The sequence below is a fragment of the Ambystoma mexicanum genome, chromosome 6p, assembly GCF_040938575.1.
Source record: "Ambystoma mexicanum isolate Mex_15411 chromosome 6p, UKY_AmexF1_1, whole genome shotgun sequence".
In the NCBI taxonomy this organism is placed as follows: domain Eukaryota; kingdom Metazoa; phylum Chordata; class Amphibia; order Caudata; family Ambystomatidae; genus Ambystoma; species Ambystoma mexicanum.
In genome coordinates this window covers 1,213,582,046-1,213,597,200 of record NC_090935.1, presented here as the reverse complement: position 1 = coordinate 1,213,597,200, position 15,155 = coordinate 1,213,582,046, and positions in this window count along the sequence as shown.

Below are 15,155 nucleotides of genomic sequence, written 5' to 3'. Positions count from 1 at the left end.
GTTTACAAGCTATGCTGTTCTTCCAGCTTGTGGGGTTGGTGGATCAGACTACCAGCCCAATTGCCTGGTGTAAAGAGATTGGTACAGACCCCAGTGATTTTGGCCAGCCTAATGGGATTTTGCAGTCTAAAAAGAATAATGATAATCTCCGGGGTGCCTCTTCCATATGGTCTCATAAATCCATTGAAGATCTGGTTAAAGGCCAACAGTCAAAAATTACTTCACTTTGGTCTTTAAATTTGAAAAAACCTTGTTGCGCTATTTCTATGACACCTGAGGTAATGGACAGTCAGATACCTATAACGGTCTCTACTGTTCAAGCCCTAAGTATGGCTGTTCAGTCATTTGCGGAAGTGGTTTCTTCTGATTTGACTACAGAGTTATCATTGGGGCATGTGTCAACCAATTTAGGGTCAGGTGCTTCACACTTGACAACTAATGTACAGCCTGCTCCGATTGACCTCACTATGACCTGTTCCTCTGAGATAATAGGGTGGGAGATCAACACACAGAAACATGGTTTTGTAAAGCTGAACCGAACTAAGGTACTTGACATATTCACCTTGATTCCTTTAAGATCACTCCACTCTGGAGATATCGAATTTATACCTCTTCCACTGGCCACCAATAACCGCATGGTCTCCTATTTCTACTTAGATATAATAAATATGATCTAGGTATAGACAGGATTATACATTTGTAGAGGAGGAGCTATATGCCTCTATAGGAAGTCCCGCCCCTTCCGTCTATATGCTGTAAAACAGAGATTGTGGCATGCTTAAAACCAACAGTTTTGCTAAATCTGCTGTGTATATTTAATTTGAAAGAAGGTATCCACTAAGGAAGCCCTATCTAAAGTATCCCTGAAGAGAGGACCATATGGGGGAGGAACTTCCCAACGGGATATGAAAATGACAGAAAGAGGAGTGGTGACGTCACAAAAGATGAACACGACACCCGGAGAAGACTGGCTGAAGAAAATGTATGCACTTTATAGAAACTGATGACAAAGTTGGGAATTGAGTAAACTTTCATATGTGAAAAGAAGATTGCATGTGTGAAGAAAACTTCAGAAAATGCAAGCCGTTCAACAAATGTAAAGATGCTGTAACGCAAGTAGATCAAGTAATCTTAGAAGCTGGCTAAAGCAGTGACAAGATTGCAGGTGAAGCTGCCATGATATAGAATCTAGACATCGGTGTCACAAATTTAGTGAGGTCAGACCCATGCAGAAAGGACCCAAAAGCAGTGTCTAGCATGTATTAGGTGAGATTGTGGAAGAGTCTGGAAGGGCTGTCTGGCCTGGTGTCAAAGCTAAAGCAGCCAAGACTGGTTATCTAATCTTGAAGGCACTGAACATCAGATGCTAAATCATCCCTTTTTAAAGTGTCAGGAAAGAACACCATGTGTGCCAAGTTTTATTCATTTAAGACAATTAAATGGTGCAAAATGCACCAAACCGTGGTCTCCTGTCACGTGAGTCAAAGAGGAAAATAGAATTCTGGTGTGGAGGACCAGAATAACGATAGTGCGTGATCACACTCCCTTATATTCCCAGAAACAAGGATACTTTGCAAGGCCAAGTTCAAAGACAATCTGCATGGCAGAAGCCATGGGTGGTGAGAGACGATGGGCTTATTGGGTGAGGAGGTAAAGCCAAGTCCACCTCCTGGCACCTGGGGTTGAGCTTACGGGCTGCTAAGGGAGGCGAATGCTCCAGAAGGGCACGAGCGTGCCAACCAATTGTAGAGGGCCATATAACAAAAGGCCTTATAGCTTGAGAGCCAATGATGTACCGTGTACCTAATAATGATGAAGATGAATAGGGGTGGGCATGAATTGTCCACCTGACAGTAGAGATCCAATCACAACCCAGCCCCTTATAAAAAGTATACTTAGATGTTCCCCTTGATCCTATCACAACCCCTCATAGGTTTTTCTTATTTGCCGCATAGTATGACAACACCTATGACGAATTTGTAGTATGAAATCTATGTTTTTTTATAAAATACGTTGAGCTGAACACAGTCAAGCTGAGTGAGTTGATGAGAGCTCGAGTGAATGCCCGTTGATGTCTGTTGTAACTCCCTGTTTTAGATACTTGTTATTAAAACAGTAAAATTTGCCACCTTCCTGAGTTGGTTTGATTATTTGGTGTAAAAGTTACTCTGCCTCCCATCAAATGCAAACACGCTACCGAAAGAGCCTTACATTGACATTGTCTGGGATATGATCTTATTGAACTTAAATCTACTGAAGCAGCAAAGTAGTATCTGGGATTTTATGAGGTTGTGCATAAACTGCCTGTATCAACTGATAATAATGATACATGTACTTTACCCTCAACACAACCTGATGTAAACTTGATTTTAAAATTTAAAGAAGTCAAAGATTGGTCATGGGTAGAGTTTGCGATCAAAACCTTGGAGTCCTTCACCCAAGGACTTTATAAACCTGATAGTATTAAGATCTTATCCTGGAACACCTGTGGAATTACCAACATTTGGCATACGTGGAATGATTCTAGGTATCTATGAAACTGTAACATCTTGTTCATTCAAGAAACTATGTGTATAGAGAATATTGAACTCAATGGTTTTGTGACGTGCTCCCTTCCAGCAACTCGATTGTTTAGCGATGGACCTAGTGGCGGCCTGATCATTGTAATAGCCAACAAACTAAAAACCACCTGTAATTTGTGGGTTGCATGTGAGGGGATCTTGGCCGTAAATATTAGTTTCCCTGATTCAGTGGGAGAATATCTACTAGTCAATATATCGGAACACAGCCATACATACTATTGATACTTTTCAATCCTCACTGCTACAGATCTTTGAAACATGGCTATTGGAGTGTCACCAACATACAATGTTTGTGGGCGGCAACTTCAATGCCAATTGTGCCATTGGTCAGGTGTCATAATAATGTTACCTGTACTTCGAAAACATCTATAATTTCTGTCTGACTGGAATCTTCAAAAATAGATACTGTTTCCATTAGAGGTGCATACTTCTATACCTGGCATAGGTGCAATGCTGTCTCGTGTCTCTTCTGAAACCTATGTGTAGCAATATAACTTCCTTTGATCCTTTAGTAGGAGATCATTTAATGATCTACTTTAACTTGAAGTTATAAATTGCTGCACATAAAATCTGTCCTATGTTGTTTACTGTGAGACCCGATAGGAAGGGACAAGCTTGTCTTTGGGATGGGAGACTCTACAACAAGCCAATCAAGCTTCTTTTTCCAAAGGTGACAAGGTGCACCAGAATGGGTTGGTGGTAGAGGATGGGGTTCTTTCTGAAATGGCTGGTAAACCCCTGGACATTGGCATTATTGAATGCATTAGGAAGGTGTCTTTTGAAGATGAAGTTAATGTTTAAAAAAAATGCAACCTCACTATTTTGATCCCGGAATGAAGGCTTCTAAGGGGCAAAAACAGAAAGACATAAGGCTGTTAAAGGGAACTTACCTTTGCATAAATTAATATCTAACTCACAGGAGGTGTGCCTGCCAGCATCATCGAAATTTGAGAGCTAATCAGACCATGCTTAGAATTCTTCTAAAATCGAATTCTAGACCATTTTGGCCATTTATTAACAACAAAACTAGGGATAGCGCTTTCTGTGTTGGAAATGTCATACAAGAATCTGCCTTGGTGTCTTTTTTTCAAAGAAATTCAGTATTTCCATAGAGTTTAAGAACTAGGTGGATCCTTTTGGGGGACGTGTTAATTATGGTCTTTGTCCTTGGAAGGTGGAGGATATCGAATGGGCCGTAAAGAAACTTAAACCACCCAGGGCCCCTGGTCCAGATCGTCTTCCACCATTTCTGTTCAAAAAGGACCCCCTTGCATGGGCTCATTTCCTTAAACCTCATTTTGACCACATATATGCAACACACATAGTGCCGGATTCTTGGTCATACTCTACCATTAGTCCCCTCTATAAAAAGGGAGATTCTACCGACCCTGGCAATTAAAGCCCTTGATGGACATAACATCTTATCCCCCTTTCCGGGGGGGTTTCGCCCAAAACATGGGTACGTCTCTCAATGAGACCATACTTAAACCTCTGCTGTAAAAAGTTAAGCACAATCAAGGTGGTAATATATACATGGCTTCGCTGGATTTGACATCACCATTTCATTGTGTTGTACGAGAACAACTATGGCATAAATTGCTCAAATATAAAATTCCACCCAAATTGATACAGCTGATCTCTCTTTTATATCCGCTTGAATCCAGAAGGTGCGTTTTCTCAGCCAATCTCTGTTAAATTGGGACTTAGACAGGGGTCCATCTTGCTGCCTACCCCGTTTAAGGCTTATTTAAGCGATTTAGCAGACTTGTGATGGAATAGGGACATGGTGCCAGTAAAACTGGGGCATCTGAAGATCCACTGATTGGCCTTTGCGGCCGACATTATCTTATTTAATTGGACTCTGCGAGGTCTAAATAAAAAAAATTGAATCTATTCTATGACTACTGTATAAGGAACAACTTGATCGTTAATGGTGAAAAATCAAAAGGTGGTTATTTTCTCGAATAACAAAAAACTCAAAACTATGTGGTGGTCTTTGGGGGCTGAAAGAGTACAGCTGGTTTCATCTTTTCGTTATCTTGGCTATAATCTTACAAACACGTCTTGCATAATTATGTGGAAGCTAGCCTTACAAGATACACTGTCTCCCCTTCTAGATCACATGAAACGGATATTTGGAAAACAATGCAGATTCACTATTCTTCCTATCCTAAATTTCTAGCTAGGTAAGATTGAGCCACCTTGGCTAGATATGGGTTAGATATGGCATCTGTAAATGTGGCTCCATATCTTGACTCTCTACAAGGTACATTTTGGAGGACCGTATTAGGGTTCTCTCTTTCTATTCCTAACCCTGGTATATGTCGTGAATTGAACATAATTTTGCTCCAAGTTCAAAATGTTTGGTGTAAACTGTCAACATATTACAGGTTTCTATCTACGCCACACAATTCATTGTATACTGATTTGAAACAGATAATGATTGAATGCTCGGAAGTAACAGTCACTTTATTTAGGGATGATATACAAAATATGTTGGAAAGAATCAGCTCTTCTGAGTCAGATTTACTATGTAATCCTGATGCAGTGACGCAAAAACTCTTTAAGGCTGATTGGAGACAGACTGTTGAAGCTTTATCCAATTATTCCTCATATTTTGAATATGCAAGGTTCCCACGCGAGAGGTCAAATGTCAATTCATCTCAAATGTTTCTGTATATGAAGAGTCGTAAAATGTACATGAGATTCAAATTGAATTAGCTTCATGCAAAAGAGAGGATAACAAATTGGCCCACTATTCAATCTAAGGATGCAGTGGTAGCTTGTCGTTTTTGCAGCTCGATGACTGGCCCTGCAAGCCATAAACACTGTATCCTGGACTGTCGAGCCCTGAATGGGATTCGATCTGCCTCTTTTGTTAAAAAAGTGCATAGTTTCTGATTTGATTATTCTAAGGAATTGTTGGGGTCAAAGACTCATGTGAGGTGACAATGTGTCTTGAATTATCGCATTAGTTCGTTTATTGAATGAAATTGATTTTTACTATCTAATAAATTGGATGGTTTTAACATGTATTTAAAATGTATGAAATCTATTTTTGTACGTATGTTTATTCTACTTGTGAAAGTTTTTTTGTAAACCAACTCACAATACAAATAATAAAGAAATATTGGGGATCTTCAGGAAGAGAGCTTACTACATTTGATTTGCTAGTTGGGTGGATAGCTCAAGAGTTAAGTGCAGGTCCAACACTTCGTGAATTCGAATCCCACACCAGTGTTGCCTTTCATTCCTTTAAGGTTGATAAATGAGTACCAATAAATTGGATGAAAAGAACAACTGTTATTACAGCGCTTAGAACTGGGAGGAATATGGTATTAAGCACTAGATTATCAATCAATATCATCCACAGATTACTAGACACCTGATTCCAAGCCAAACTAAATGTACAGTGTCACAGACCTTGTGGCCAGCATTGGTGGCCACGTCGTGTGCTGCTGGGCAGAACCCTAATAACCATTTGGCACTCTGGTGCTAATTATTGGTACAAATTAATCAAGCACTGGATGCTCTTCAAGTGAATGCTGTGAAATAAATCCTACATCTTCTGCTACATTGCTCGCGCTATTTCACCAAATGAATAACTCATGAGCCCTATATCTTCCCCATGCTGCGGAATCAAGACAAGCCCATTATCTCTGTGCGTGGTAACACCTAGGCTGCTTGCATCCCCGAATGAAGCATGGGCAGACCTGAAGGGTCTTCACAATGGTGCTCCGAGAGAACAACGGAGCCCTCTGCGCGAGGAAATTACTGCGCCAGGTGCAGGCGATTTCTTTCAAGATAGTGCGTAATTGATAAAGACCTGGGGAAAGCACAATTTGCCTGCACATGACTTTTTACAAACTAAATGAATATGAACATTTGCCTCTTAAACAGCAAACTGATCATGGTTATCTCTCACCTCTAGCCCTGCCATCCTCATTGCATCATCACCACCTATTTTTAGTTTGCGCTATTAGGTGCTGCTTTCGACACCTATTAGCTGAAACTATGGATTTAGATTGCATATCGGAAGAAATAGCATATGAAGAGGGACACACAGCTTGTATTTGTTGTTTGGTTATTTGCCCACCCATTGACTACCCACGGCCATGCTAATTCCTATGGCTATTCCCACACAGTTCCTGCCCCTTCCCACCCAAAACGCCTTCTCATGGGAACTCTATGAGCTCGCTTTTTTCAAGCCGTACCATCAAACTTTTCACTCGAAGTGCCTGCTAGTGTTTTTCAAAGCAGTCTGCTGAGAGGTAATTACTTAATTGCAGTTGTAATCCGCCTACTGGTGTAATAAAAATGTTAACCTGGTCTGCCACCAGGTCTGCCAGCAGCTCAATTTATAAACACTCTGCATGCGGTACACCCGGTTTCGGCACCACCATTTGGACGTGGGCCGGTTTGGCGTGACCGTTTTGGCCCATTTTGGCACAGAAGCCTTTCTGGCACTGTCGATTTGGCGGGAGGGACGTTTGGATGTGGCTGACATTGCAGCCACATCTAAATGCCCTCACGCCAAATACAAATGGGTTACTTGCCACAAATGACGCTTGTTGACAGCTACAATACCTGTTAATGTGTTTCATTTGTGACAATTAACCAATTAATGCTGTGGCACTTCCTGGTGCACGTGTCAACTTGCCTATCAATTACTTATCTATTTGCATGCTCCGCCCCAAACCCCAGGGCTTCCGTCTTCTCCCCCCTAAGGTGGCCAACTGTCCCTTAATTTGCGGGATTGTCCCGTAATTGGGGACTGTGTCCTGCAGTTTGCCGAGTGGCTCTGCGGGATGCGGGTTGTCCCGACTTGCTCTGTTCGAGCACAATTTGTGCTCGAACAGAGCAAATCAGGGGTCACAATTAGGCATGCTGGGGGGTGGGTCTGGGGCCATGTTGCTGCATGACGCTGTCTCACAGACTAGCTGCCACTTGCCAGCCACTGTTATTCCCATTCGCGGCAAATTGAGGGAGCTCAAGGGCACATGGGAATAGGCAGGGGGGCCAGGGCAAGGGAGCAGTGATAGCATGCAAGGGCATTGCAAACAGGCCTTGCATGGGAACAGTCAGGTGGAGGCAGTCTGGCGCCGCTTCACCTGACACACACACCCTCCCAAACACCTAACACTCTACATGGGGGAGGGCAACAACAATGAGAGAGCCATCAGGGCCAAGGTGCAAGGCAGGCAGGGAGGTACCAGGCCACACCTAGGTGTGAATGGCCCTCAGCTCCAGCTGGCCCTGGGGCAGGAAGCCCCGGAGAAACAGACATGCCTGAGGGCATGGCAAAACAAATATAAGCAGAGTGCTGGCACCCACAGACGATGTTGCAGTCATCTCCCAGTCATTCATCTGCAGCCGATGTTGCAGTCATCTCCCAGTCATTCAGCAAAAAGGAAGTGGCGAAGAACCTGCAAGCTTCATTGGATACCATTGCAAAGTGGTACATCGACTGGCGGATAGAACTCAACACCAGCAAGACAACCGCAACGCTGTTCACCAGAAAGAAGATTAAGGAGCACCCACACATCAGCCTCAACGGGGAGACCATCAAATGGGAGAGTAGCAGCCGCTACCTCGGTGTGACCCTGGACAGCAAACTCAACTGGGAAAGCCACATCAAGAATACTCAGCAGAAGGCAACAGGAAAGATGGCAGCGCTGTACCCACTCCTGAAGAGCAAGTCCATGCCCCTGCGGACAAAGATCAACGTCTACAAGGCGATCATCAGACCAACCCTGACGTATGCCTCCCCAGCATGGATAGCCTGCCATGAGCGACACCGGAAGAGTCTTCAGATAGTCCAGAACAAGGCCCTGTGGATATCGTCTGGAGCTCCAATCTTCACAAGGATAGCAGTCCTTCACAGAGACCTGGACATCGAGATGGTGGACGAACATCTAGCGAAGCTGAGTAAGAACTTCTGCCAAGGACTGGATCAGAACCCGAACCCTCTGATCAGAAGACTTGCTGCCACCACTGCAAACCCCTTTGACCGCTACCTGCGGGCCATCACTGCGAAGACCCTGTGAAACCAGCCCTACTGTGACAAGACCACACAGACCAAGAAGAATACAAACCCACGACTACATACTCAACCTGAGAGATGGAGTAATGAGGCTCAAGCCTCGGTATCCAAAATCACTGTTGATGGATAAAAATCTATCAGCAAGAAGAACAAGCGCCACGACTGCATACTCAACCCGAGAAGATGGAGTAATGAGGCTCAAGCCTCGGTATCCAAAAATCACAGCTGATGGATAAAAATATATCAGCAAGAAGAAGAACAAGAAAGTCAGTTATCTTTGGTTCTCCGAGTGGAGTACCATCAGTCGTTCTGCATGCGCAGAAGACTCTCTTTTTTCTTTCCCCAAAACGCACCCACACTAACGGAAAGGCGAAGTGAGAGACACAGCAGGGCAACGAATGGGGCCCACAAAGTTGTGGGAAGAAGTAAGAATTTGGCAGCACGGGCCAGGTAGATAACACTGGTCCGATGCCCAAAGGATAACAGTTTTTTATCATGATGTTTGTGTTTTTGGAGAAATACATTTACCAAAATGTTTTATGATAATACTGTATGCAATAAAAACCACTGCCTTTTTATTGCCAACCACAAGATCCACCTCAGGTCGTTTTTTCACCACAACACCAAGGTAACAGATCAGCCGGCTTTGGGCTACACAGATTATGCAGCCTCAAGGCGCTGTGAATAGTAGGTGCCCGCTCTCAATGCATCATTCAATGCTCTAAACTTTAATGACTCCCTCGGTCGATAAACGGAGTGTGCCCTGCCGGGACTTGCATTACTACCATACAGTATCTCTTCGGTAGAGTCATTGACCCACTGAGAAATCCCATCAGCATATAGTCGAGGTCAGCCAGATGCACACCTCCTTGCATAGGGCTGTGAGAGGGTTCTCGGGGTCTACAGGTGGGACACCCAGGAGTCAATATGGACAGGTTCCCTGTGGCTTGTGAGAAAACAAGTGTGCATAATTCACTGGTCTGCATTGCTGCAGCTACTGCGGCATATGTTGCTTAAACTCAATACACAATGCTTGATGACGTGTACTGGTGTATTGTGGTAACACACTAATAAAGTATATTGACATGTACTTATAAAGAGTGACGAGTGCGCAGTCATTGCATCATGTGCACACAAACAACACGATATTGAAGGTTTGCAAACTCATAATATTGAGATAACCAACACAGTGTATATGTCTTGTGTGTATGTGACCACCGTACAACACACGGACACACACACACCTACCTCCACAAAGGGACTCACAAATGAACCATGTAATTGGTCCCTGCAACGTCCTCAGGGGTGCACAGCCTCTTCTGCCTTTAATTAGAGGGGGTGGTGTGCAGAAGGTGGAAAGATGGTGGCGGGGGAAAGAGAAGCAGTGAGAGACGTGGCTGCAGGAAGCACAATTTCCGACAACAGAGGCACATCCTCGCAGCACAACCCAGGGGCCACGTGCTGGTACCCACAGCCATCACCTTTCATGCTTGATAATTTGCAGTGCACCGGTGGCTCGTGCAAACACGCTGCAACCCTGCCCGGCCTCCCGAACACCATTGTTCAATATAAAAAAGTTACACATTTCAGTATGTTTTGGCGCAATACTGTCATTTAAAAAAAGAATGACAGTCTTTGCGCCAAAACATACTGGCATTGTAACATCCCTGCGTTGAACTAGTCACGCCAAACGGGGCTCGTCAAACCGGCTCCTGTGGTGAAACACGCCAGTATGTCCTGCTCCGCTCTGCGTGTCCTTCACTGAAGTCCTGTTAAAAACAAGCATTAAAAAAGCCAACTGTTTGGAGTTTCTGGTTGCTCACCCAAAGTTGGATCAATACATATTACCAGTCTTCTCTATGTGGATGATTTGGTTGTCTTTACCCATACCTATTCTGGACTCAAGGGGTCGATTGGTGAATTGTGGCGATATTCATCCAAAAATAGTTTGACAATCACCAGGCAAAAAACAGGATTTTATATTTTGGTAATAAGAAGTTGAATAAAATCTAGTTTATTTCACTTGGAGGCCCTTTAGAATACATAGACAATCCTAGGTATCTGAGTATTGATTCGAATGGAGGCTGCCAACAGCACATCTTACATGCACGCAAAAACAAGCATTTACTGACTGGGCACTAAAGGCATGGAACACCCTGCCTCTTCACATCTGCACTGCATCCTCCATCACCACTTTCAGAACCTTAAAATATGCACGTATCCTGCTACGACTTGTCTATCCTAATCTTCCTCTCCTATCCTGAAAACATTTAGCAACTTCTGTTTCACCTCCCACCATAACATTTGAACCTTGTAGGCGGCCGAGAACCCTCTGGGTAGGGCCAGCGCTGAACAAAAATTCAAATAAAATAAATAAAAATGAAATGCTGATTACATTTTCAAATTATATTGTTTTGATAAATATTTACTTGCATAGCACTGGCTAAAAAGCAGTTGGTAAGCAGCTTTATGGATTTTCTTGACATTTTCAAATCAGCGTACAGGCATTATGTTTGTGGCCTATATATGCCTTGTTACCGGTTTATAAAGGCATACATTAGGCAGTAGGTAAACAGTTTGCTTGCTTAGTCTAATGGCATTTCTTTTTGCTTAGTGGCAACTCTGACCAAATAAAGCAGCTGATGCCTTTTATACCTCCAAAAGTTATTGTTGTCTGTTTTGAGGGTGACATGGAGAAGGGATCATGGGCGAGAGGAAAGGTTTGCAGGTGGGGATGTAAAAGAGAAGGTGAAATCCATCCTGTCCATTTATAGAAGAAGGAGTTGGGCTGGGAGGGGAACCAAGTGTGTGCTGTTGGTGCCAAGCCGCATGCACCCTGTGTCTCTGTATATCTGCTCACTCTGTCGCTTTTACCCGTGTGCTTCCCTGCTTCATCTTCACCCAGAGTCCCGTAGCTTAACCTACAGAGAAGCGGTGCCATCAAAGATTCCCCAAAAATGTATATTTTTTTATTTTTTAAGAGTTAGAAATATTTGCTTCGTCGTTTTTTGCTTCCAGAATACAGAGGATATAATAATTTGTCGTGCTTGGACGAAAAAGAGTTGTTTGCTTTGTGGTGTGCTGCTTCTCTGACTGGCCACTGTCATATCAGGTGGGCTTTTAAGAGCCAGGGATGTCTCATAGATTATCTAGTGAGTAGATATTCCACTTAAACTACGGACCTGCATTTCCCCCCATGGTATTGGTAGTAAAAAAAATACCTCTATTTACTTACACAAAATTCCGGTTCCAGAATTATGTAAGAGTTTGCATACCAAAAGTCAAAGAACAAGGGCTTAGGTTACAACAAACTTTCATAGAAACAAGATATACCTGCCCTCTACCAGTAGCTGCTTTTCTCACTCCAGGCTAAGTCACGGTTTGCAAAAAATGGTTCTCAGCCCATTGTGTTAGATCATTTCCGTGCCCGCACCCACCCACGGAGAATGTCACAGGTTTATACTAGCTTTAATGTTTGTTTTAAAAAGTGGTGCCTTGCCGACATTTTTGCCTCGTTCGACTGCTATTCACATGCTGTCCGCAGGTAATTTGTATGCATATGGTTTTTCATTGATATTCACTTGTTGTCTGCGTGTGGGGGTGGGCGTTTCTGACGAGTATTCTTTATGTCCAAGTGCCTGTTGATAGACATCATGGTTCCGTTACGCAGCAGTAAAAGGATTGGACTCTGGCCAGTCGAGGTACAAAGCCTGCCGGGCGCCGACCATTTGGCGGCTCCCGTGCACAATAGGAGGTGTGGCGGGAGAGAGCGCGGGAACAATGCACCGCGGCAGCTGGACTTCAACTGCAGCACCCCGGGCCCGCCCCTCTGATCGACGTTAATGGCTCCGACGCGCATAGTGATTTCATTAGCATTGTCGCTGCCTGTCTGAGGGGGGCCGGGGCCAGGGAAAGCCACGAGATATCCCTTTCAAACGTTTCTCTTGGTAAAAACGCGCATGGGAGCAGGTGATAGAGGTGAAATGCGTCTGCCTATCTACTCCTTGTGTGGATTCGATGTTTTGCTTTCGTCACATTTTGCTGTCCATTCTTTTTACCACCCAAAAAGCAAGACCGTGCACAGTCCCTGCATGAGTGATGTCCTCTTTGCTCGTGTGCAGTGTCAATGTTACCAGAGTGAAGGTATTACTCTTACACCTGCGTGCACCGATTCCATTTCTTGCCCTTCTCGCCGTTTCTTAGGTTTCTGTAATGTAATAGCACCAAATGACCACAATTTTTAAGGTCGCACAATGTTGTTAGGAATCCAGCAACCCCGGCAGTTTGGGCCTCGAGACCAGTTCAAAAGCGTTTAAAATGGTCCCCAAACACCACTGTGAACGTCTCTGTGCTCATGCACGTTACCCAGAAAGAAACGTGGCCTTTCGTGGGCTTAAACTGAGAAATCACCTAGCGCTGCTGCGGTGGGCTGTCCTGCCGGCCAACAGCCCCCGTGTTGCCCATGTGGAATGAGGAGGACTGGATGCTGGAACTTGGGGAACACCTGCCCCCGCCACCCAATACCTGGCTTGATTTGCTGACTCGCATAACTGATCAGTACTGGTTCCGATTAGAACTGCGGGTTTTTTCCGGGGCAAGGCTGTTCCGGGTCTTGTGAAGTGCCTTCATGTCATGTACACTATTCTTCGATGCTACACCAAATGGCTTTGTTGAATAACATGCCACCTGCAAGCATGAACACTGCACTGTACTTTCTCCCTGCACTTTCCCACTTCCCTCTCTCCTGCGCTTGCGCGTTGCGCGTTCTCAATGCTACTGGGCCTAGTAAGATGGTTGTTTTGTCGTAACTTGTCCCCCTCCCTTGCCTCTTCGCGCTCTGAAACACGTGTGTATGAGCGCAATACAAATAAAATATGATATCATGTTACATGCACGTGATTATACGTTGTCTTCTCAGTTCTTACGTGTTTGCACAAAGGTCAAATGGAGGCGGTGTCCTGTGGGGAAGATACTATTAGGGGTCACCGCACATGGGCGATCCATCCCTGCTTCACTGCCTTCCAGTCATTTGAAGGCACCCCCACAGACATGATGTCACTGAGTTCAGTGCGTGTCACTAGAGGGTCTCGCTCTTATTTGGGATTTGAAGTCCTGGCTGCAGTTTGTCCAACCTTGCAGTGCTTTGCAAGACCTGATTTGGCCTATCCTGGACTTGAGCTTGCTATCTTCATTAGGAACATAGACTGCAGCAACAATCATCTAACTCAGTGAGCTATCTGTCCTGCAGGCAAACATGAGCTGTGCAGATGTGGCTGGCCAGTGAACAGCCCTCGCCTTACAAATTGTTTTGTATTTGTGGCGGCCCTTGGCTTGAGAGGGAATTTGATCACAAGCAGGCAGGCAACCCTAAAACATGAAGGGACCAGCCCAGAAGTCTTTGATGCTGCGGGCCCACAGGGCAAATGCCTGCCCTATTTTAGGAGCAATCTGCTCCTTTTGGGAGCTAATATAGATAACGTGGCTTGTCTGGGTTAAAACTAAATGGGAAAGCAGTGGGAGATGTCGGACACATTGGACCTAGAGCCCTCACATTAGTTACTAAGCGACACAAAATCACAGTGAAACATATACTAAGTGGGCCCGTGGTGAACCCATGTCGTAACAGCTAAGCAAGTCTCAGCTTTTCACTTTCAATGCAAACAGTGGGGGCTTCAGGCAGGAAGTTAAAAAAAGCGAGTCGAACTCAAGCCCATGCAGTACACCGATGCTACTGCCTATCAATTGAAACCATTTAATGCACGTTTGAAATCCTAAAGGCATTCAGCTCAACCTTTTAAGGCGCTAGGGTGCACAAAGATGTTTGTGTGGTGTGTTCCCTTTGACGTCAATCTAATGACTGCTTCCAGAGATGCGGCCCAATCCATGGTGTCCCAGGACATCGCGGCATAAGTATCTTATCGGAAGGAGACCACTACTGAGAAGTCACCATGAACGATTCAGATGCGTGTTCCAAGTAGCAACCGCCCACACTGGTCGTCCATCAACTACCCTGCACTAACATTCTCAGCCTCTGCGCTCAAGCCCACTCTACACATACCAAATCAGGCACTTGCACACAGCAATGTAATAACCGTCCCAGAAGGCATCAAACAACAGAATGACCCACCTCTACAATCAGCGTACATATCACATTCCCAGGACTACAGACGTGCAAGTGGAGAGGCGCACCAAACACTTCAGCCATTTAATATCGGAATCCTAGAGCAAAGATGCCACTTGATGGTCACTGTTGATAGCAGGGAACAAGCCATGTTTTGCAATTGCCCTGACTAAATTCTTGGAGCCTTTGCTCATCGTGTGAAGAAGTGTAGACATGTGTTCTTCTTGCTTGTTGTTTGTTTTTCTTCTGTTAATTATGAATGGATTTTTTTAATACCGATAATGTTATTGTAATACAGAACACTGACTCTCCTTTGCAAAAAATTGTTTAAATCAAAGCAAATACATTTTTTTTTATTTTGAACCTCAAAGTGAACAGGTCAAAAATTGCACTTAGGGGACCATGCTAT